This window comes from Lissotriton helveticus, chromosome 8, assembly GCF_964261635.1.
Source record: "Lissotriton helveticus chromosome 8, aLisHel1.1, whole genome shotgun sequence".
NCBI classification, from domain to species: domain Eukaryota; kingdom Metazoa; phylum Chordata; class Amphibia; order Caudata; family Salamandridae; genus Lissotriton; species Lissotriton helveticus.
In genome coordinates, this window is record NC_136069.1 from 507,232,929 (window position 1) to 507,257,833 (window position 24,905).

A 24,905-nucleotide genomic window follows, 5' to 3' on the forward strand; every position below is an offset into this window, starting at 1 on the left:
GACTCAAGAATCCCAAGTGTGCATGCTTTATTTGCAGAGATTCCTGCCAAGGTTAAAAATAGTCGAGGACCAATAGAACACTAATTATTCAATGGTCCCTCTGTGTCAATCTACATGTTTCATGCCTAAGTCTGCCCAGTCAGGTTAATTAGAATTTCGTCAGGACTCAATGCAGTATTTATCTACCCTAAGGAGGTGTAAACTGAAAAATCTACTCTCAAATGTAACGTCACTAGTGAAGAGTTCACCAGCGCCCAGCCCTTTAACACACAAAATTATGTGGGATAAACATAATAAATCTAAGAGTGTAACAAGGACATCGGAAAACAACAATTATTAGTAAATACTACAAGTGGAAGATATATATAACTGAAATATGCCAAACTCTTGCCTTTTAGAAATGTCCAAATCATAGACTTAGATCTCAGAAAACGCAGTATGTATCCATACGTATCTTGCAAGAAGCCCCAGAGACTATCCAAACGTATCGTACAAGGAGCCCCAGAGACTGCATTAATATGATTCTCACTGCTCACTTTATCCTGGGGATGCCAATTCAGTGACCTCTATAGGGGTCCCAGGTTCCTCTTTCCCTCCTATTTCTTCTGATAGGGATCCCCCTGGTGATCCCCTAGATACATTCTTATGAAGCCAGAGGGTGAGCCAGCTGTCTACCTCCTTACCAAACTCACTGGAGCTTGTGAGCTCATTATTTACTAGGTGTTGTTGTAGCTGTGAACATGTGCTCTCCGGCAATAAGGTTATAAAGCCCTTTGAAATCCCTCATATCACTGTCCTTCACCCAACTATGTGGTGCCTGTCAAAGTAATCCACATAATACACTCAGGATATGTCGGGCAGCTTCTGGCTGTTCACAAAGGTCTGCCTATACTTCTCAGGGGTACGGCCATCTTTCTTGAAAAGGTTGTCCATTATACGGGGCTACCTCATCCTGTCCTCCTTCCCCAGGGCCAAAAATGCATCCCTCCCTTCTTTGGGAATGTGCTTTCAGAGACTGGATCCTCAGTCCCCATCAATCAATCAGGATTTATAAAGCGTGGCTAATCACCCAATAGTGTTTCCAGGTGCTTGCAGGCTCTGGAGGCGTATTGGAACAGCCAAGTCTTGAGGGACATTTTGTATTCCAGAAGTGAGGTTATAGTCTGCAGGTAGGTGGGGATGCTGTTCCAGGTCTTTGTTGTGATATGGTAGAAGGAGCATCCTCTACTTCTGTTTCAGTAGACACAGGTGTATGGGATAGTGCAATAGAGGTGGAGCGCAGTCTTCTTGATGATTGGTGGAAGAGAGCTTTGTGTATGTTTGTCAGCAGCTTGAATTGATATTTCTTATGTACGGGGATCCATTGGAGTTTTCTGAAGTGGTGTGTGATGTTGGTAGGTCAAGGATGAGTCTGGCTGCAGCTTTCTGTATTGTCCGAAGTTTCTATTGAAGGTGTGCGGCGAATCCTACGTAGAGGGCATTGCCATAGTTCAGTCCGCTGTGATGAGGGCTTGTGTCATGGTGCATCTTGTGTGTAGGGGTAGCCACTTGAAGATCTTACGTAGGATGGACATAGTGAGGAAGCATGCAGAGGAGACAGCATTGATCTGTGATTTCATGGTGAGCTTCCTGTCAGTAATGATTCTGAGGTTACTGGTGTGGTTGGAGGGAATGGATGCGGGCCCTATATCTGATGGCCACCAGGAGTCATTCCATGTGTTGCTGCTGTTGCCAAAGATCAGTACCCAGAGCATTCTTAGAAAACCTCATAATCCTTAAACCTCAAATTCACCTCATACAGTAAAGTATCAGATCTCTTGGGATGTGGACTCTCCTGTATCCACTGTGCAGTGCACTGGAGTATTGCTGCTACCATTGCTGCTGGACTATGTGAGTTGCTTGTCATTTAGATCCAGCTTTTGCTGACTCACCTCATGAGCAAGTGATAGTTTCTTCTCTGACAAGGCTCTCTCTGCCTCATCATTTTTCTCCCTCAGAGCCAATCTCCTCTCCTCCAAGGCACTTTTTGCAGCTGCCTCCTCCTTGACAGCCTCTAGATCCAATTTGTAAAGCTGTAGCTTCAAATCCACACTGACAAAACAGAAGTACTCATCTTGGGCCCAAACTCCAATGCCTGGAATGACACCTGGGCCCCCCCTGCCCTCAGAAGCCCACCCACCCCCACGGACCACGCACGCAACCTTGAAATCATCCTGGACGCCGAGCTCAAAATGTACCGCCAGATCAACTCTGTTGCATCCTCCTGTTTACACATCCTCCGCCTCCTACGTGAGAAATTAAAATGGATCCCCCTCGAGCACAGAAAGACTCACTCACGCTCTCATCACCAGCAGACTCGACTACGGAAATGCACTCTACGCCAGAATACACAAACACCTCACCCGCAAGCTATAAAACATCCAGAACGCTTCCACAAGACTGGTTCTCAACCTGCCAAGACACTGCCACATCTCCCAACACCTGAGCGCACTCCACTGGCTCTCCATCAAGGCTAGATTCACCTTCAAGATTCTCACCCACGCACACATGGCACTCCATGACACCGGAACAGCATACCTAAACAGCCTAATCAAATTCCATGCACCCCAAAGGACCCTACAATCAACGCAGCTCTCCTACGCCATGGTCCTCCACACCAGAAATACCTGGTTGGGAGGCCGCTCCTTCTCCTTCCTCGTGGGACACCCTCCTGCTCCACCTCAGACAGACAACTACGCTCCACATCTTAGCTAAAAACCTCAAGACCTGGCTCTTCGACAGACACCTTCCTATATGGACTGGAACTAGCACCCTCCTCCCCCCAGTGTCTTGAGACCCTCACAGGTGAGTAGCCGCGCTACAACAAACTCCTGATTGATTGATTGAGCTTGAGCTCCCACTCAGAGTTCCTATCACCTACTTTTTCAGGGGACAGGTTGTGGGAGGGCACAATGCTCCCTGCCCAGGCAGGAGATCTCACTACTTTGGGCATGTTGTTCTCCGGGTGTTTGAGCCCAGGGCCAATGGCCAAGCCATCATGCTCCTTTTCTTCCTCTAAGTCCAACTCCTCATTCTCAGGATTATCCTCCTCTTGCTCCTATGGTGTGGTTTGCATCCTCCTGAACTCCTTAAAGGCTTTGAGGGCTATCTGGAGTACCATGTTGATGGCCTTCCTTCTCAAATTCAGTACCCTCTCCTCAGTTTAGGAGTAGTAAAGTTAGGACTCCTAATTTTACTACGCTGAAACTGAGAAAAATCCTAATTTTAAGACTTTCGGTATTCACAGAAGGCATTTAGGAGTCCTAAAGTTAGGAGTCCTAACTTGACTACTCCTAAACGGAGAAAAATCCTAACGTTAAGACTTTCGGTATTCACAGAAGGCATTTAGGAGTCTTAAAGTTAGGACTCCTAACTTCTCTGAAAACTGAAATGAGTAAGTGTCTTCTGTGAATACCAAAATGAGTAAGTGCCTTCTTTGAATACGAAAATGGTAGTAAGTTTAGGATTTTGTCTTAAGTTAGTTCTGTGAATCGGGCTCACTGTCTTGTCAGACCCCAAAGAGGGTGCTTTACAGGGTGGCTCTACGCCACAATCGTAGTGAGAAACAGAAGATTAAAATATGACAGAAAGATTCAAATTTACTTAAAGAAGAATATACAACAGGTCTCAGGTCATCCCTTACTTTTAAACATGCTAGTGAGAGCCAAACAGAAGAACAGTGATGGCTCCTGAAGTCAGTTTGCTGCATAGAAGTGAAGGGCGCTAATAACGCACACATTTGTGAAGCATATTAGCACTCAAGTTTTTTATCACATCTAAGCAACATCATCCTACAGTCAGCTCTTCTCTGCACTATTATAGACTAACTGATCCAGGCTGTATATAGGCACGGCTCAGAAGGCTGGAAGTTAGGCTGTACGTCCATGTTGATTGTTTCTGTGTTGACTTGACACTGCTCAAGGTGTCTGTATAGTGTTGCCTTTGTGTGCATGGGTTGGATTCTGAGTAATAAGGAGCGACAACCACCACTTGACCGACCACACCACAAATCCAAGCCACCCCTCACAAGGCCCGCACAGCTGAGTCCCAGGAGGAGAAGATATAAAATGCATTAAGTAAGTCACTGCACACTGGTGAAACTAGACAGGGACTTTGGGGTAAAAGTGAGTTCCTATTACATACTTATAAAGGAGCATATTCAGCATTCACACTTTAAAATCAAATCATTTTGGGGAAGGGATTTGAAAAAATGTTTTTTTTAGGAATCAATGCACAGCGGCAGCATGAGGGTTAGTGTTTTGCGTTTGTCCCTGCACCGACCATAGCACCCAGCAAGGCCAGGGCCAGATGACCGAAAGAGCACATAGCTGTGATTACCAGGCAGGGAAAAGAGTGACCTTTCCCCTGTGATCTACTGCTGCACCATCATTGGACAAGAGGTGGGATTCCAGCAGCCTTTTAAACATGCTTATTGTAACCAGAACTGGAATTCCGCCACTCGTGGAACTCCGAGGAATATTCCAAAGTTTTTACCTAAACCCATAGAATTCCACAGAGTAGAACTCCACGAGCTTCACCAACCCCTAGTACCATGTTTTAGGGTTAGGCAGCAGCAGCACCTCTAACACCACATCCAAGGGTCCAGGGCTTGGAGGGAACCACTTGGGAGGTTCAAAATCACTAAAGCAGAGGCCAGGTGCAGTGCTCCATGTCTCTGAAGCTTGTTCTGTCACCGTAGCTCACACAGTAGGCTAGCTACCTATCCCTTGCAGTCATTTCTGGTCGTGAATGGGTTCAAATAGATGGTCCAGCTGTTCTTCAAGCAGCAAGGTAGGCCTACAAGCAACTGGGTAGTGCCTTGATAGCAGCAGGGTAGTCCTCTGGGGGTCCATACAATACTTCTGAAATCTTCCACATGTTCAGCAGTGTACTGAATAGTATTCTGAGTGTCCAAAATGTATACCTGGTACTAGCCTTTGAAGTGGTGGGACAGCCTGGGCTATCCTCACATCTGGTTCTGGAAAGTACTTCCATTTCTGTGTGTGCCAAGGTTCTAAGAGGTCTGGGGTGACAAATGGTTAGTGTTAGTTTCCTGTGTGTGTGCTGGAGGCAAGCATGTTGAAATGTGAGTGGGGCAGGGAAGAGCTCTGCTCCCAGCCATCTAGGCCCCAGCCATCTTGGACAATTCTAATCACACCCAGTTCCCTTTGCCACACTGTCATAGCAGAGCCATTCATAGTCATGTGAACCAGGACACTGGCATTAGGCACCAAATAGTTAGGGTAAGAAAATATCAAGTTTCTAAAAGTGCAATATTTAAAAAATGTAACTTAAATTGCAAATTTACCTCACAGAGGATCTTAAATTACAATTCATCAGTCCAAACAGGGTAATTCACCTATTTTCAGTCAAATGGTAGCTCTTATTAAATAGAATAAGGTAACCTAATGTTATCTAATGGGAGAGGTAGGCCTGACAGTAGTGCCAAACGAATTCAGATGTTTTTCACTACCAGGATATGTGAAAATTAAACCCACATTTCCAGGTTTTAATCACAATTCAGCCTGCCTTGTAGCCTTTTTGACCTACCTTAGTGGTGACTTATATGTTTTAAATCAATTAGGCCTGGCAAAAGATTTATTTTGACAAGAATAAATAGCAGCTTAAAATTGCACTACGGGCTGCAGTGGCAGGCCTGGCACAGGCTAATGTGTTACTCTAGTGGAATACACAAAGAGTGCTGCAGGACCACTACTAGCATTTCATTTACAAGCCCTGGGTAACATGTGGCACAATTTACTAGAGACTAACAAGTAAATTAAATATGCCTATCAGGTTTGGGACACATTCACCATGTTTTAGGGAGCGAGCACAAGCACTTTAGCGCTGGCTAGCAGTGGTAAAGGGCACTGAGTACTAAAACCAACAAAACAAATCCAGCAAAACAGGAGGGGTGAATGAAAAAAGATTTGGGGGTGACCAAATCAAGGATGTAAGGTCTAAAGCATCACAATTGGCAGAAAGGTAAGACTTCACTAAGAAAGTGTGCTTTTCATTATTTGGTGTAAATCCATACAGATTTTTTTCTAGAAATGTGCTTCTAATGGCGTGCTTGTGGCAGAAATTAAGGGGTACAAAAATGAGCATATCTTGATGGTTGTCACTGTAATAGTCCTGGTACCAAAAATTCAAATACTAGGGCCTGCTGATTGGTCAAGGAAGCATTTCTTCTGTCATTGTCTTCAGAACGTCTGAACAGGTACCAGTCCCATGTCACCAAGTTATCTGAATGGCTCTCTAAAACCCAGAGAAAAATATTTTGACATTTATTACAGGACTCTTCTATCACTAATCATGTGATAATAGACATAACATTTGACCACCTGCTAGTCATATAGCTTTTCTGTCATGTCATCTATTTGGCGGATGTTATATTCTTTTTACTGGTATTCCTCCTGATATTAACTAAAAAGTCTGCATAGACTTTATAGAGGTCACCCGCATTTTAATTCTTGAACATTCTGCAAAAATGTGTACATATTCTGTTCACCTTAATGGAATCACACTTCGAAAGGCTTCACATGGGCTGCATATTTTAGTTAAGGGGTTAACAGATATGCATTTGCCATTGAAAACAGACCTCTGCCTAGGCCATTGGGCAATGCCGCATAGTGTGGTTAAATGCACCACTCACATTTTAGAGGTGGTACTATAGCCTATAACCTTAGAGCTCTGTTTACAACATCGCTAAGAGATAATCCACAGCTAAGTGGGACACACCTATTTCTACTTTTTAATGATCTGCAAAACATCAAAGGTTTTACGAAGATCTGATGACAAATATCGACTCCGTATAAACATCCTCATTATATAGAATGTGTCTATTGCACTATTTTACAACAGTTCAACACTAGCACGTGCCCAAATATACACTGAAAAATAATCTGTTGTCAACAGAAACTTGGGGTAAAACACTAAGCGTACTTGTTATACAGTTCCTGCAAGTTTAGTAGGACTGTATATTTGAATCAACAAACCGTCTTGATACAGAGATAGTCTTCTTATATAATCAGTAAATGTTGGTTTGACCCAGGAGGACATGTGGCAGGACCAGTACCATGAGGCCTTTTTGCAGAGCAGCAAAAATAAAACCAAAAAAACAACCAGAAGGACTAATACAAATGGTATCCCTTCAGAAATACTGGAAAACAACTAATGTAAAAAAGACTGGAAAAATCCAAGCACAGTCTGAAATGTACAAACAAATTCAGAGCCAATTATTTTTTTTTAAAGTGCACCACTTCAGCGGTGTTAGAAGCATTGAGAATATGGTGTAGAATGTCACCAAATTGTTGTGCAATTAAATTCATAGAAGGGATTGTACCTCAGAAGAGGAATGTACAAATCTGAGATCAAGTTTCTCTGGCAGATGCTAGAGCCACATCTTTTTAAAACGATAAGGCTTTCAGGCGGCTTAATCTATTGAAGTTGATTTGGGCAATAGGGACCTTGGACCTCAAAGTACCTTCACCAGTAGAATGAGGATATAAGATATTCATACAGCACTTCACAACCTTGGAAACAGTGACTACATAAGGGGCACCTGGTTTCATTCCTCGACAACTCTGAGCATTTAAAATTAAGTAGCTTCCATTTAAAAGCAACACAAATGCAGTCTTTATTAATTGAAAAGTAACAGGAACACCCTTCAAACAACATGCTACATTAGCCATGGAAGCATCACATTTTCCATGTGAAGTTCTTTCTCTACAAAGCAAGGAGTGACCTAACTAATTTCCAAACGTACTTAAACTGACAAAAGCCTCTTTATTCTTGTGTATGTATCTATACTGAAGATGGAAGTTACTAACCCTGAGCGAAGAACTATGCTACGCTTGTGTAGTTTGTGAAGTTTGCGCTACTTCACACTACGCAAATTGCACCTAGCACAGTGCAAACACGCGTAGTGGTCACTTTCCAGATTCTCAATGCGGGGAGGTCAGGTTTCTCATTGCGAGTGGTCGCATATGCTCGCGACCGCTCGCGATGAGAAACTACCAGTCCGCGTTGAGAAAGCTGCTAGTACTCCTAAATGCCTTCTGTGAATACCGAAAGTCTTAAAGTTAGGATTTTTCTCAGTTTAGGAGTAGTAAAGTTAGGAGTACTATACTGAGAAAAATCCTAACTTTAAGACTTTCGGTATTCACAGAAGGCATTTAGGAGTCCTAAAGTTAGGACTCCTTACTTCTGTGAATACCGAAATGAGTAAGTTCCTTCTGTGAACACCAAAATTAGTAAAGTGCCTTCTATGTATACCAAAATGGTAGTAACTTTAGGACTTTGTCTTAAGTTAGTTCTGTGAATCGGGCTCTATGTTAATGATATCTGATGATTTGTGTGATGTTTCATAACATTGGCTATCTTGTTTTATGGCCTAGTACCCGAAATAAACCATTTTTAATAGTGTCCATTCAATAGTAGAAAGGAAACTAACAAATCCAATCCAGAGGAATATAAAAAGTAATGAAAGTAAAATTGAACAGTAGGAGCAGGGAGGAATCAAGTAAGTCTGTTTCAGCCAAATGAAAAGTGCATGCGCACCATGCAGGAAGGTGTGCAAAAAGTCTGAAAAAAGTCATCAATGTTGATAAAATACTCGGAGTCAGTTTGAGTAAAAATAGTAACGTCATCGGCTCTCCCAGAGGCAGTTTGATAGTATATAATTTCATTGCAAGGTGCAGCAGTAGAAAACAGCACACACACTATAGAAACACATCCTGTGTTTTCATCACCAGTTGGTAAGATTGAAAGTTTAGCATCTGAAGACCCCAGATTGGGAGTAGAGAGATTAGGACTATTTAGAGCATGTAGAGAGAGTTCCCGCAGGGTAGGAAAAGGTAGTGTGGAACTACCCAGAAACCACATGGCCAACTATGGCAAACTGTCTACATGGTGTAAGTTAATCAAATCAATGGAAATTAGTTGTTTCTGTTTACAACCAGCAAGCAGTGGGGAAATCACAGTCTGAGTACCTTGAACTGCAAGGACAAGAACCAATACATGGTACAACTGGCCAAACATTTTTTTGGGATGTATGACGTTACGACGCATACTTTTACAACGCCTACCTTTACAACGCAATTTTTACAACGCGGGACCCATTACAATGAATGTCTTTACAACGCATGTTTTTACATCGCAGATGCCTTTACAACGCATGCCATTACAACGTAAATATAGGTAAGTATATAATATTTTTTTTAAATATAATTAATTAAAATTAATATAATTTAATTTAATTTAATTTTTATTTTACTTTAATTTTCTTTTTTTTAAATAAATATATATATTTTTATTATTTAATAATTTAGGTGTTTTATAATAACGGGTGTAATAGTAGGGTACGTGCTGGATAGTGTAGGGGTAACAATTACTATTCTAACTCTAGGGGGGTGAAATAGTAGGGTAAGTGTTGGATAGTGTAGAGGTAAAAATTACTATTCTAACTCCAGGGGGGTGAAATAGTAGGGTAAGTGCTGGATAGTGTAGGGGTAAAAATGACTATTCTAACTCCAGGGGGGTGAAATAGTAAGGTAAGTGCTGGATAGTGTAGGGGAAAAAATTACAATTTCTTTTTTTTTTTTTAACACTTTTTATTGCAGAGTTAAACACAGCATGTATCAATACACTTATGATCTTATCGCGCAGAGTCGTCCCTTTCTCGTCCCTCTCCGGAATCCTCGTACACAGCCATTTAGCCCACAACCCGGCGGGTCGGGCGGCGTTACTCACTTCCATGTTATTCACTTAACTGGGCCGTCTCGTGTAATCAATAATTGGGTTCCTCCGCCCTCTGCTTTTGTTTTTTACTCTGTTCCCTTCTAGTATCCGTCGAGTTATATCAGTATCTCTACAACTATCCACCCCCTCCCCTCCCCCTCCCCAAGTGTCTGCGCCTACGCCAGGTGCTGGAACATGAGGCATTGGTGTGGGATTTAGGAGTCTTGCAGTGCTCGCTGTGCGTGTGTGTCCTGTACTGGTGCTGGGTTCTCTACTCTTTCCAGCAGGGCTGTCTGGTCTTCGATCCCCTCCTCCGACTCCTCCCCCACTGTGCTATCTCTCAATGCTTGAACTAACATTTCCCATGCCATCGCTGCGTCCTGCGCTTTCTCGTCCGGCCTCCGGCGGGCTAGTTGGTATCTAATCGTGCTCTCCGCCGTTGCCCACTTCAAAAATTCGTTCAGCCATCTCCTATGTGTCGGCCCTACTTTCGATTTCCACCCTTTGGTCAGCTCCCTTTTGGCTATAAGGAGGCCCATGTCTATGAATTGGCTCGTGAGCTTGTTCTTACGTGTGTGTGGGAACCAGTGTAAGATTGTAACCGCGCTGTCGTATTGCAGTTCCCTGTCCGCTATCGCATTCAGCGTGTCTCCTATCTCCCTCCAATATTCTTGTAGGTGAGGGCAGTCCCTTAGCATATGTATGAAATCTTCCTCTATCCGATTACATCTGGGGCAAGCCGCGTCCTTCGCCCCAAAGAGAGTTGCTATTTTGCTCTGGGTAAGGTAGGCCCTGTGGAGGATGTAAAGGTGAATAAGTTGAAAGCGCGCGTTTCTGGTGCTCTTCCTAGCTCGCCTCACTAGTTGGGACCATGTTGTGTCTGGGATTTCCTTCTGCAGATCTGCCTCCCATTTATTTTTAAGCGCTGTGAGGGGTTGTACGTTTTCGGAATGCATTCTAGAATAGAGACACGTGACTGCTTTGACCGTCCCTGCAGCCATCATCGCATATTGGCACGCTAGTGTCGTCTGTGGCTCGATCAGTCCCTCTCCCCAGTGTGCCTGTATGGCTCTCACTACCGCCGCGTGCATTAAGTAGTCACCCCTCGGGAGGTCGTAACGCTCTTGTAGGGTCTGATACGGTACTAGTTCTCCATCAACATAGAGGTCCCCTATCATTTGTAATCCTGCCTCTTCCCACACCTGTAGTCCCGACCAGTCTCCTTCATGTGGCAGCGCTGTTACCATGCCCAATGGAATTTCGGGCGCATATGGGTGCCCGGACCCAGCTCGCTTCTGCGAGCGGTTCCAACACAGTCGAAGCGTCCGTTCTTCCTGGGATAGTCCTCTGAGTACCAGTTTTTGCTGCAGGGTTATATATGCTAGGACATGGCGGGGAGTGCCACCCTCCCTCTCCCGCTCTGGACCCCGGTAGACCCTTGCTATTTCCTGTGTGAAGTATTGTAGTTGGGCCGCTAAGTAGTAGAGCTCAAAGTCTGGGACCGCCAGGCCCCCCTCGTCCTTCAAGCGGGTCAGCGTCATCAGTGCTATTCTACGCCTGCCCGACCACCCCAAGAAGGAAATTATCGACGATTTCAGCCGTTTAAAGATTGCTCCAGGTATCCATACCGGGAGGGTCTGGAAGAAGTACAAGAGACGTGGCAGGGCTATCATTTTTAGAAGTGATACTCGGCCCGTCATGGACAGAGGTAGGGTAGCCCAGAAGGACATACTGCCCTGCAAGGCACTGATACACCGTACGATGTTGCCGTCCAGCAGATCAGCTGGGTCGTGGTATATGTGCACCCCTAGGTAACTCAGGCAGTCGGGCTCCCATCTAATCAGTGGGTGGGTCTGGGGGCACGCCTCTCCCCTCCGCAGGGGGAAGAGACAGGTTTTTGTCCAGTTTACTCGTAATCCAGAGATGTTTCCAAAGCGTGCCAACAGTCTCTCGGCACCCTCTACAGCTTCCTCGGCATCCTCTAAGAAGAGGAGGAGGTCGTCTGTATATAAGGAGATGAAGTGGTGTGCCCCTCCCGATTCCAATCCGTTGTAGTGGTTGCCCCGCCTAGCCATTGCTGCAAGAGGTTCCACTGCGAGTGCAAACAGTAGGGGGGAAAGTGCACATCCCTGTCTGGTTCCCCGATTCACTTCGTATTGGTCCGACACCAAGGGTCCGACCCTCACTCTGGCTTTCGCTGACGAGTATAGCACCTTCGTCCATCCTATATATTAGTCCCCTAATCCAAAACTCCTCATCACTCTATAGAGGTAATCCCATTCCAGGCTGTCGAAGGCCTTTTCTATGTCGACCGCTAGTACTAGGGGAGCTCGTGCATCAGGTGGTGGGATATCCACCAGCCTGAGGAGTCTACGGATATTGTGTGTCGTGTTTCTTGTGGGTATAAATCCTGACTGGTCCTTGTGGACCAGGTCTTGCATGTGGGCCAACAGTCTGGTAGCCAGTATCGTACTCAGAATCTTGTAGTCTGCCGTCAACATAGATAGTGGGCGGTAGGATGCCGGGTCTGTGCTTTCTCTTCGAGGCTTTAATAAGGGGATCATTATGGCTTCGCGCATTGAGCGGGGAAGTCTGCCCTTATCTCTAGCCTCATTATATATTACTTGAAGTCTTGGGGCCAGATGGTCCTGATATGTCCCGTAAAATTCAATGGGCAAACAGTATATTCCCGGTGTTTTGTTACGTGCCATGCGCTTTATTGCTCCTCTAATTTCTGTCAAGTCTATTGGACTGCCTAGGGTTTCAGCTTCTTCTGGTTCCAGTTGGGGCAAGTGTAGGTCGGCCAGAAAGCCGTCCATTGCCTCATTCTGGTTCTTTAGCTCGCTCCTATACAACTTCGCGTAGTAGGATCTAAAGCAGTCCAGTATATCTGGTTGTGTCTTATAGATGTCGCCTCCACTCCCCTTGAGGGTCATAATCGGCTGACTGTTCCGATTGGGGTTTGCTAACCAGGCCAAAAGTGTACCAGTTTTATCCCCCTCCGCTAAGGTCTTTGTTAGATACGTTTTATAGTCGAAGCTGCGAAGGCGCTCCACCTCCACCGCCACTGCCTCTCGCACTCCACTGATCCTTCCCTGAAGCTCAGGGTGATTGGGGCGCTCCCGCTCTGAATCCCTCAGCCTCTGCTCAGCCTTATCCAAGTCGTCTATTAACGTCCTGCGGGTTCCCGCAAATTTCCCTATGCAGTGCCCTCTCACTACTATTTTGAGCGCGTCCCACTCCATGGCTCTGGAGGAAGCGGTACCCTCATTCTCTGAGATCCTGTCTCTCAACGCTACTTGAAAGGGCGGGTCATCCAGCGTGTCCGGTCGGAATTCGTGTGATTTCGTTCATCCAATCTAGCGTTAAAAGTAGGCGGTTATGATCGGATATCGTGCGCGCTAGGTATTCAGTCCGGGCTACTGACGGGAGTACTGTCTGTGTGCACAGGAAGGCGTCAAGGCGAACATGGAGGTCGTGGATGCTGGAGTAGAACGAGTAATCTCGCTCTCTCGGGTGTTGCACCCGCCAGACGTCTGATAAGTCCCATTTCCCCTGCCAGTCTAGTCTGTGTTTCGCTAGTCTATGTACCGGGGATGCCTGCAGCGGTGGGTGTGACCTATCCAGAGCGGTGTCTACGATTGAATTGAAGTCCCCCCCATCAGCACGGGACCAGTGAAGTAGCTGGCTAGCGTTCTAGAGAGTCTCGCGAAGTACGTTGTCTGGTCCACATTTGGCGCGTAGATGCTAGTGAGTACTATATGTCGACCCCTGAGAAGGCCCTCAACCGCCACATACCTCCCCTCCGGGTCCACAGTGTGCCTAGTGACCTGGAAAGGGGTGCCCGCCCGTATCCAAATTAGCACCCCCCTAGCAAAGGCCGAATATGTAGTGTAATACAGGTGGCCCCTCCATCTACGCTGCAGCGCTATTCCCTCTTTCTTCGTTAGGTGAGTTTCCTGAAGGAATGCGATGTGCACTCCCCTGCGGACTAGGTAAGAGTGGATCTTATGTCTCCTAGTCATTGTATTCAATCCCCGTACGTTCCAAGACACACATTGTAATGATCCCACATTAGCCATTGTCCCATTGTGTCCGATTCAGTTTGATCATGGTCTGCACCCAGACGAAAGGTTGGATACCAATCCCACCCCCCCCAACATTCCCCCTGTTTCCCCCCCTGAACTATGCCTTGAGTCCCCCCAACTACTCCAGGCCCCCTCCCCCCCAGAACAGGACCTAACTGCAATAGAGTCGCTCCCATCCAAACTGTTGAGCAAATGTGCTCTTAACTCTACTTAGTCCGTAGTTTGTGCTACGGAGGCCTTATGGGCCCTGGGGAGTGTGAGCTAACTATTGGTACCTACAAGCTCCGTCTCCGTACCCCCGCCCCTCAATGCTCAATGTAACTTACGATACTCCAAACTAACAGTGGCCTGCTCAAGTGTTCGTAGAGGCCGCTCGAAGCGCTGTCCCTGGTATTATATAGTCATGGCCATGGCTCAGTTGCCAATGATTTCTTCTGCCGTCTGTGGTGTGACTTTCGGGCCTCTCGCATTCCCCGACTCCGATAACTCAGTCTCTGAGCCCGTTCCCTGGCTCCCTGAACCCGACTCCCTTCCCGATGGGGTTAGTGCCGTCCTCGAAACATCCTTTACTGCTTGCAGTGCTGCTCTCCGTTCGTCTTCTGTTTGGGATTCCGTCGGTTTCCTGGGTCCCTGCTTCCGCCCCCAGAGCCTCCTCGATCTCCTCACTGTGTGTCTCTTACGCTCCACCTCAGCCCTGAATTCCGCTCCGTCCGTGCCAGCTTTGTAAGAGTCCCACCAGGTCCAAGCCTCTGCCGCTGTTTCGAAGAACTGAGCTTTCTCATCCACTACTACTCGGAGCCTAGCTGGGAACAGCAGAGAGTATTGTATGCCTTCTGTGCGCAGCTCTTTTTTGAGTGAGAGGAAAGAGGCGCGCATCTTCTGAGTTTCAAACGTTTAATCTGGGAACAGGGTCACTTTGCTGTTGTCTACCTGAAAGGGTCCCGCATCTCTGGCCCGCTGTAGTAGCCAGTCCCTGTCCTTGTAGTGTAGCAGTTTGATGACCACAGGGCGAGGCGGCAGACCCGGCTTCGGGGGCCTGGACGGGACTCGGTGCGCTCTCTCCAGTGTGAAGAAGGGGGAGAGTCCCTCCAGGGCCACCGCAGTCCTTAGCCAGTTATCCAGGTATCCCACCATGTCCGTGCCCTCATTTTTCTATGGAAGGCCCACTAGGCGTACGTTGTTCCGCCGGCTGCGGTTTTCCGCATCCTCTGCTCGCCGTTCCAGCACTTGTATGCGGTCCAGCGCCTCCGTTAGCCGACCCTCCATCGATTTGTGTGCTGGTACCATATCTTTTATGGTGTCCTCCGCCTCCTTGACCCTGTCTGTCAGTTTCGCGTGATCAGCCCGCAGGAGACCCAGTCCCGTTGATACCTGTACAATGTCTTGATGCAAGGCGTCTTTCGTGGCTGCGATAGCTTGCAGGATCCGGTCTTGCATTTGTTGCAGATCTGTTGTGGATTGAGGGGTGTCCTCTGGTGTCTCCGTAGCTGGGCTGCCATCCCCTCGTGCTCCTCTTGGTTTCCCCATCTTACACCAGCTTCGGCGAACCGGGGTCTTGGGGTAAGGTTCGGGGTGGTCGATGTGTTCGCCGCAGACTGTCAGTGGCTGACCATTCAGGTTTCACCCAGAGTATCCTTTCGTGCTCCTTGTCACCACAGGGTCAGCTAGCTCTTAGTCCTCGCTGCAGATATTGGGTCTGGTCTAGTTGGGCACACGGCCTTGCTGGTGCGTACTTATCAAAGCTCTCTTGGCCTTCCGCAGGTCCACCTCCGCTCCGCTGCTGGGCGGTGGTGCAGCTGTCGCAGCACACCCCTGGCCCCAGGTGCAGCAGGTGCCACTCTCTTAAGACCCAGTCTCAGTGGGCTATCCCCTTCAGCTCCTGCTCCCCTCAGCTGTGCACCCGGTTCACCTGTTGGATCGGGGCAAATCCGGACGTGCCTCCCAGGTTCACACTAGCGGTAGTGGGGGTCCGCAAACACCGGCTTCTCCGGGAAATTTCAGGCCCGGCTGGGGGTTCCTCGCTCCAGTCTCCGCCACCAGGGCGCCCACCAATCGGATGGGGGACTCGACTGTTCCTGTACGGGCCGGCCGCCCTGCAGGGAGATCAGCTTCCAGGAGGGTCGGGGGTGCGCGGTCTAGCGTGGTCCCGTGGGCCCTTTATCAATGATACCAGGTCGCCTCTCGCAGCAGTCGTGGTCCTCAGCGAGGTCGGGGTGCGTGCGTTCTCCCCACGGCCAGGTCGGGCACTGCTCCTACATCCCAGATGTCGGGGTCTGTCGGGCTCCTTCTCACCTCTCTCTGGGCCCCAGGGCTCCGGTCCAAAAATCCCCTGTTGGCGTTCGGGGTTCGGTGCAGCCGGCGTTCCCCTCCAGTCAGGGCATCCCGGGCCTATTCCCCCGCATGAGCTGCAGCGCTAGGCCTCAGTGAAGCCGGGGCCTCGATTTACGTCTCCCGGGCGGGGCCGCCGGGGTTAAGTGCACAGCTCCTAGGGTGCTCTTTTGGAATGTTTCTGGGTCCACCCTCCGCGGAGCGTCCGGGAAGCGGTTCGGCCACTGTAGACCGGCCACAGGGTCAATGCTGCCGTCGCTAGTCTGCCATGGGCTGCGAGGACGCTACCGTCTTACCCCTCAGGCCTCCAGGGTGTCTCTGCCCGTTCGCGCCCTTCCGGTGCTGCCCCTATGTCGTAGGAGTCGGGGCCTTGGCAGACTCCCTCCCGTCTTCCTGGGTCCCTTGGCGCTGGTTCGGCGGACTTAGTCCGGTGTCGGAGGGCTGGTCCAGCAGGCGCTGTCCCCCGGGCCCGGTCCGGGCGTTTCAGATCCGCTCCCACGTCGGGATGTTAGGCCTCGAGGACGTCGGGGCCTCGATTTTCGTTCTCCGGGCGGGGAGGAGCCGCGCTGGGGTTGTCGGGGCGCCGCGAGCGGCTCCCCAGTGCCTTTTCTCCGAGTTGCGGGGGGGGGGTCGGAGGCCGTTTCCGCCGGGCCCGCACCTCGCAGGACCGCCGAGCAACACTCCGGTCGCCGCTGTCGGGCCACAGGGTCCGCGCCGCAGAGTCTATAGTTCCGACGGTTGTGAGGACGCCGCCATCTTGCGCCTCGGGTCTCCGGATTTTCTCCGGTCTTTCGCGCCTCCTCCGGCTCGGCAGTCAGTGCTCTCGTAACACCGGAGCAGGCGTCAGTATGTTACTTGGGGTCACCCGTTCTTCCACGGGGGCCCCGAGCTGGCTGAAGGATGATTTTGCGGATTACGGGCGGTGGGATCGGGAGCCTCTCTAGGCTGCGACCATCCTTGTTGGCAGTTAGCCACGCCCCCTCGTAAAAATTACTATTCTAACTCCAGAGGGGTGTAATAGTAGGGTAAGTGTTGGATAGTGTAGGGGTAAAAATTACTATTCTAACTCCAGGGGGGTGTAATAGTAGGGTAAGTGCTGGATAGTGTAGGGGTAAAAATTACTATTCTAACTCCAGGGGGGTGTAATAGTAGGGTAAGTGCTGGATAGTGTAGGGGTAAAAATATTAATTAATAATAGAATTACTTAAATTATTTTTTTAAATAAATAACATTTTATTTCTAAATATATTAATTAATTATCAAACAAAGTGCCCGAAAGCTTTTGAAAGCGCACTCTTAGCAAGCTGTACCTTCCGGTCATTTTTTCAAAGCATAGGCTGGCGCTGATATAGTTCTGGTTATTTTAATAGACCTAGAGTACAGCCAGAATTAAAAGAATAAGAACTGCCTACATGAGTCTTCTACAAAGCGACCTCTGATGATTGGCAGCAGCCATGAAACGCGTCAGGTCTATTAAAATAACCAGAACTATATCAGCGCCAGCCTATGCTTTGAAAAAATGACCGGAAGGTACAGCTTGCTAAGAGTGCGCTTTCAAAAGCTTTCGGGCACTTTGTTTGACAATATTAATTAATTAATATATATATATATTTTTAAATAATTAAATAACATTTTAATATACTTATATACTTACCAATACTTACGTTGTAATGGCATGCGTTGTAAAGGCATCTGCGATGTAAAAACATGCGTTGTAAAGGTAGTTCGTCGTAATGGACCCTGCGTTGTAAAAAATGCGTTGTAAAGGTAGTTCGTCGTAAAAGTTGCGTTGTAAAGGTTGTATACCATTTTTTTTATCTGCAATCTTCTCTGGACTAGATCCCCACTTTTAGGAATCCAGCCAGACACTGATGGTTGTTCCTTCATTTCATCAGTGGCAGAATGTTTAGAATTCAAATTGGAGTGCCCTTCTGCAAAGTCATGCAATTTCTGTAAAACAGTGAAACAATAATTGATGTCAAAGGGTGCATCTCCAGCCACTGTGCCAGAGTTAACAATATCTAGAACAAACATGTCGACTCCAATGAGTACCTCATAGGGAGTCCGACTACAAAACAGCCATGTAGGCAGATTATTTAACACTCTTTGGACTCCATACAGGTTATGGATTCAACTACAATCTGAATCTAATACTCTAGCTGTTAAGGACTGGTTTAAGTCATGGCACTTCCATTCCACTATCGAATTTCCCTCATGATCATAGGGGTGTATAATGCAACATTCAGGGTGTCCATAGTATCCGTGAAAGCCCTAGAAGTGAAAGCCGGTCCCTGGTCTGAGTGAAATGCTGACACTTCCTATATAATGATAAAGATGTGCAAATCTTTAATAACAGTTTGAGCATCTGTTGATCGCTGTGGCCGCACTTATAGAAATCAATGAACAAGAATCAACAACTACTAAGATATATCTAAAGGCACCATCTGTTTTGAGTGGTCCGCAATGATCTAAATAGACACATTGTAATGAACTATTTGAAACTAAAAGTGGTGTCTGTGGTGGTCGTGCAACTGTGGAACTTTTAGTTTGTGGCCAAATGTAACGACTAAGGAAAAATTGTTTAATTTGTTTTTAAAGACCCTGCCAACAGTAACATTTCTGTAGTAAGGAAACTGTAGGCGACTGTTAGAAATGGGATTTCTGGTTGGCTAAGGCTTGCGCCAAAGCCAGACAGAAACCACCACTCTAGTCAAGGCATGGGAGTTACATGCTGAAGATAACCCCTGCTCACCCCCTTGGTAGCTTGGCACAAGCAGTCAGGCTTATCCCAGAGGCAATGTGTAAAGCGTTTGCGCAACACACACAGCAGCAACATACTTGGCACAACACAAAAGGAACTCCACCCCATGTTATATATAAAATAGCCTTTGAATTATCCAAAACACCAATGGCAACGTGCTTTTGTTATACCATCGTTGCCACTTCCGCATTATAATTGGCGCCCCACTTCACCTTGCCGTATACGAGTGATGATCATTAATTCATCATTGGAGAAGTGTGGCTCAATGGTTAGAGCGGCAGACCGTGATGCAGAGGTCTGGCCCGGGACCAGGGTTCAATTCCCGCCTCGGCGGGTCTTGGGCTCAATTTCCTCGGACCTGATAATACTCGCCTCGGTGCCTATTCTAAGCATGGGTCCCACTCTGCAACTCTGGGCAAAAGCTTGCTTAATCTCCACAACGGCCCCAACAGCGCTGGGATGCCTGCGTTCAAATCAAATCAAAATGAACTTTATTCGGTTTTCGTTTTGAAAGCCATAAAAGTACAAATAATGATATATACAAAAGAGAAACAGTTTAAAAAACATAAGTTCATAATGTGTTAAAAAATAGTACAATCTTTAAGAAATAAGACAGGACATTTACTATGGTCCATCTTTATGACAACTCTGTAAGTTTCATAAGTTCATACGATGCCTCAGGCACAACTTTAAATATTGTGCCACAGATTTTGACATTACGCTGTTTTCCAAAAACTGCAGCGCCAAATATGCAGGGCGGCACCTTCGGATCTTCATAACTTTTAAAATTGGTAGAATCCACCTTTTACGAAGTGGCATATAAAATTCACAGAAAAAAACTACGTGAATTGTGGACTGAGGGGAAGTATGATCACAAGGGCATGGTGTGGTATTACTTGTCCAGACATTCTGGAAAGGGAATAAAACCATGATGTGAAAAAGATTAAATCTGAAACGAGTGAGAAGGAGTTTTTCAAATTGCGTCAAGTCATACTGCAGATACGGTTGGATTGTTGGAACCAATTGTATCATTAGGCAGTGTTGGACTGATGGCTTTTTTATTTCGGTCATTACTCGTAGTTGGGTTAGGTGAGACAGACATAGCTTTTTTAAATCCTTTTTTGATATGTCTGTGACTGATTGTGGTTCTTCAAAAAACCTCAGCAAACCAACATCTGTAAAAAAAGATTTTACATAAGAAAGCCATTTTATCTTCTTCATACACTCTAGTTTCACACAGTCCTTAATAATTTCTCTAGTAAGCTGACATTCATCCGTGGCCCATATTCTGCGCCACAGCATTATAGGTTGGATCTTAATAATGTCTGAAATATGGTCCACTCCAAGTTCTAAATGACAGCCAAAAGTAGTTGAGCTTTTTGGAACGGCTAGAAGAAACTTTAAAAATGTATTTTCAACTTTCTGGATTTGTTCGACATTTGTTATTCCCCAGATTCCTGCTCCGAAGATCGCTGTACTAACACATTTTGCATTGTAGATCTTAATCATCTCGGCCTGAGGTTTTTTCCTAAACGTAGAGAAAATGCTTTTAAGGCACCAACTGTTTTTATTAGTGATAACATACGTGAGTTGATTGCTTCTTTCCATTTAAAGTCTTCGTCTATTGTAATGCCAAGGTATGAGTAGGTTTTAGTTCTTTCGAGGGGGAGTTTGTCTACAAAAATTGTCTTCAGTTTTTTTCCTTTTGTGCCGGCGTGCATCACAAAGGTTTTTTTGATGTTGACTTTTAAATTGAGGCTAGACATAAAGGTGCAGTAATTATTTAATGCTTGTTGTAGCTGGATAGGGGTGCGCGCGAGAATCACCGCGTCGTCGGCGTATAATAGTGCAGGGATTGGTCGCCGATCAACTTCTGGGTAATCCATTACGCCCTGCAGCATTGCAGCTTCCAGTCCATTGGTATAGAGCGTGAATAAGAAGGGGGCCAACACACAACCTTGCCTGACCCCCTTCTGTATTTGGAAGCTGTCTGTAAGTTGGCCTTCAGTCCCATAGCGTACTTTCCCAGTGGCACCTGAGAATAACTCTCGTAAGAAGTCTACAATCGCTGGCTCAATCCCCATATGCAGCATTATAGACCAAAGTTTTGAGTGTTCCACGCAGTCAAACGCTGCCGTTAGGTCAACGTAGACCATATGTAAGCTTGTTTTTTTTGCTGTTGCGTATTTTCCAGCCAGCAATGTTAGATTCAACACTTGATCTACGGTGCTCAGGCCAGCCCTAAACCCGTATTGAAGGTCTGAAAGGATCCCTTGTTCTTTTGACCACTCCTGGAGACGATCAAGTAGTATTTTCCCTGCCATCTTGCCAACTGAATCCAGGAGGGAGATAGGGCGATAACAGGGTGGACTGTCCCTGTTGCCTTTCTTGTAGATAGGCACCAAAATGGATGTTGACCAGGAGTTAGGGAGATTTGTTTCTTTGGCTGCGTTCAGAACCTTAGTTAGGAGAGGAGACCAAAGATCAGGAAGAAATTTGTATAGGTCCATAGGAACGGAGTCCGGTCCTGGCGCTTTACCATTTTTTGCTATCTTTATTGCTTTCATTACTTCATTTAAGGTAAACTCTATTTTTATCGGGTATGTCACCACCGGGAGAGGATGCGTGGGAGCTAGGCCTTCAGGTTTGACCTCTTTGAAAACCCCCGAAAAATGCTGCACCCAGTCCTGCGCAGTTATTGCGACATCTAATGAGGGACCCTCGTTGTTTCCAGTTAGAAATGGGGATTTGACTATTTTCCAGAAGGCCGTACTTTTTTTTGGAAGCTACTGTTTATCAGTTGAGTCCAGAGATTACACTGTATCTCTTTTTTCCTTTGTTTCAGTGCTTGCGTATATGTTTTCCTGAGTTGCGCTATCTCTTCTCTTTTCCGACCTTTCTTGGCTAGGGCTTTCTTTAAGTCAGAGTAAGCTTTTGTACATTGAGTATTAAACCACCTTTTTGTTTGTATATTATTTTTCTTTCTGGGTTTTACTAATTCATTGCCTATAGATTCCACTATTGTGCTGTAATTGGTCAAAATTTCGGATGCCGTTGTGCTAGGGTTTAAGCAATTGTCGATGTTAGTCTGGCATGTTTTAATTATCCTTTCACTGATTGATTCTTGGTCTATGTTGCCCCATTTTAGAGTAAAACCATTCAGTCTGTCTAATGCAAGTGCGTTTTGATGCAATAAGCCCGGGTAATCCGTGACTTGATTCTTATGACGAGCAGGCTCTAGGTATGTTAGTCTGAGTGGGTAATGGTCACTGAGTGCATTTTTGTTTACTTCAAAATACTTTATGCATGCAGCATTGTTTGTGGAGACTAGAATATAGTCAATTACTGTCTGAGCACCTCTTCCATGAAAAGTTGGAGTAAATTGGGTTATCGGGGACATTATCTTGTTCGCAAACCCTAAATCTAGCTCAAACATAGTTGCGTGCATATAGTTTCCTTCCTCTGTGTGGGAGAAATGCTCCAAAGGGTTTTCTTGGTCATCCGTGATCCCACATATAGGGGCATTGCTTTTGGTGCACATGTGGAGGTTGAAATCTCCGCCCCAGATTATTGAGTGTGTGATTCTAGCATGTTTAGTTTTTAGCTCAATTATCAGATCTCTAATTTCGCTAAGAGCTTTGATTGAATCGGTCGAACTCATATTATTGTAAAAGTTTATTATGGTGTAGATAACCTGATTGGTTGCCTTTATGTTGATGACCTGATAATTCTGGTGGAGTGTAATTGTTGTGGTTTCTTGAATAGGCCAGAGATTGGAAATGTACGTGATTAGGCTGCCTTTACTTCTCCCTGAGTGTGACTTCGTTGCCGAGGAGAAGTATGTTCTGTATCCCACCAGATGGATTGGTTCGTTCAACCATGTCGCCTGAAGACAGATTAAGTCGTTTGTATATGCCAAGTCCAAGAACATTTTCTCCTGGTGCTTGGTTGCTAGACCCGCCACGTTCCAAAATAGCATATTCCTCTCGACATCTATGATGGTGTTGTCAGACTGAGACTGCTGGACATAGAGTTCTGCCTCTGTTGTTATATTTGAGGGATTAACATTCTGAGTGATCTCGCAATAGCGTTTGTTTAAGGCGGGATGTGAGAGGAGTTGCTGAATGGTTTTAAGATTAAATTGATTTGAAAGAACTTCGGTCTGACTGTCTGCCTTTTGAGTTATTTTTTGTGGGGATTGGTCATGTGTTCCAACTTTATAACGGCTTAGAGTCTTTTCTGGCGTCTTTGTCTTGGAGTTATTAGGTGTTAAGGGTAAACATAATCTGATATTGGGCATAGATCTTGATGTTGGCAAGAGTAATGACGGTCAATCAACCATATCTAAACAGCTGTAGTAATTGAAAGTTGGAATTCCGGTCCAGGGTTCTCTGTTGGAGTGTTGGTATCCCCTCCTCCCATGGTTATAGTAATCTCCTCGATCGTGGTCTCTTTGCTCATATCCCCAGTCCCCCTGGGAGTGGTATCTTTGATTGTTTCCCTGAATTCTATCACCCTGATTCCAATTTCTTGGTCCTTGGTCAAATTGACCCCATGACCAATTTGATGGCCAATTAGGATCCTCATGATGGTGGTTTTGTCGAGGATAAAAAAAGGATAGGCGTTTAATGTCTATTCCTTCTTTATTTTCTGGAGTGTCCCAAGAACAGATGTGGTCCACTGCTCGTGGGCTTTCAAAGTTAATTATTATGCAATCGCCCTGGATTGTTTTAGGCTGGTGGCCTATCCAGGAGGCCCTTCTCACCGTTGTGATTCTGGTATTATTACTTGGATGACTGGGCCTGTTGATGTTTAACCAGTAGCGTGCTTTATTTAATAGTGACCAGGTAGGTTCATCTGTATCTTTATTGAGTTCTGGGACCCCTGTTAGTATTGCTACAAAGGGTGCAGCTTCCGGTGGAAGGTTTACTGTCCTTGGCCATCTTTTAATTGGTCGTTCTGGTTTAGTAGTTTGTCTCGAGGGTTGTTCCTGTCGGGTGGTATTTGGTAGTGATGGTATGGTAGGGGTTTTTACCTGCGGGGCATTCGCGTGGATAAGTTTCGCGGCTGGTTGGCTTTGAGGAGCTGAAATAGTTTTAACGTTGTCGTGGTTGGGCTGGGTTTTCAGAGGGAGAGTTTTATTCAATTGTTTTTTTGCTGATTCCTTTGTATTTATATTTGAGGTATTTGTGGCAGCCGGATTGTTCGTTGTTTGATTCAGTGTGTTGGTGGAATTTGTTTTACTGGTATTAGCAGTTATACCTATTGAAGGTGGAAGATCGTTTTTCCTTGAGTTGGTGATTTTTTTGACGGTTATGATTAATGTAGCCATTTGTTTTTCGATTATTTCTAAACTTTTTTGTACGGGTTGTAGTTGATGTTTTACTATATCCAGGATTTCTTTTAGCATGGCTTGTTCTGCCTTGGAATGTCTCCTGGCTCCCGTCATGTCTGATTGTGTGTTTTTAGAGTTTGCCCTGTTCACATGATCACCGACTCTGGGACTGTTAGAAGAATTATTATTAGTAGGTTCTATATTAACAGTAATCTTTTGACTTTGATTGATAAACGATTGTTCAGATTCAGAGTTTGTGTCCGTGATATATGTTAGGCTCTTAGGATGCGGTTCGGTGTTAATCTGTTGTTTGGGGATTGCTCCTTCCCTCACTCCTCTGGATACTGGGCATATTGGAACACTGTTTATTGGTTGTAGGCTCACAAAAATATCAGGAGTCTGTTCAAGATCCTGAAAGGATTGTGAGTTAGATAGTTGTGAGGCTACAGATAGGTCGACTGTGTTAGGCAATGTTTGTGTATCATCACTTATTTCCCCAAGTGGGTTATTTTGAGGTGCAACATTTGGAGTATGGGCTTGTGCTAACATGCCCATGGATGAGCGTCGTGCTTGGTCCAGCTCATAAGAGACTCGGCGGTCGATCATCAGTACT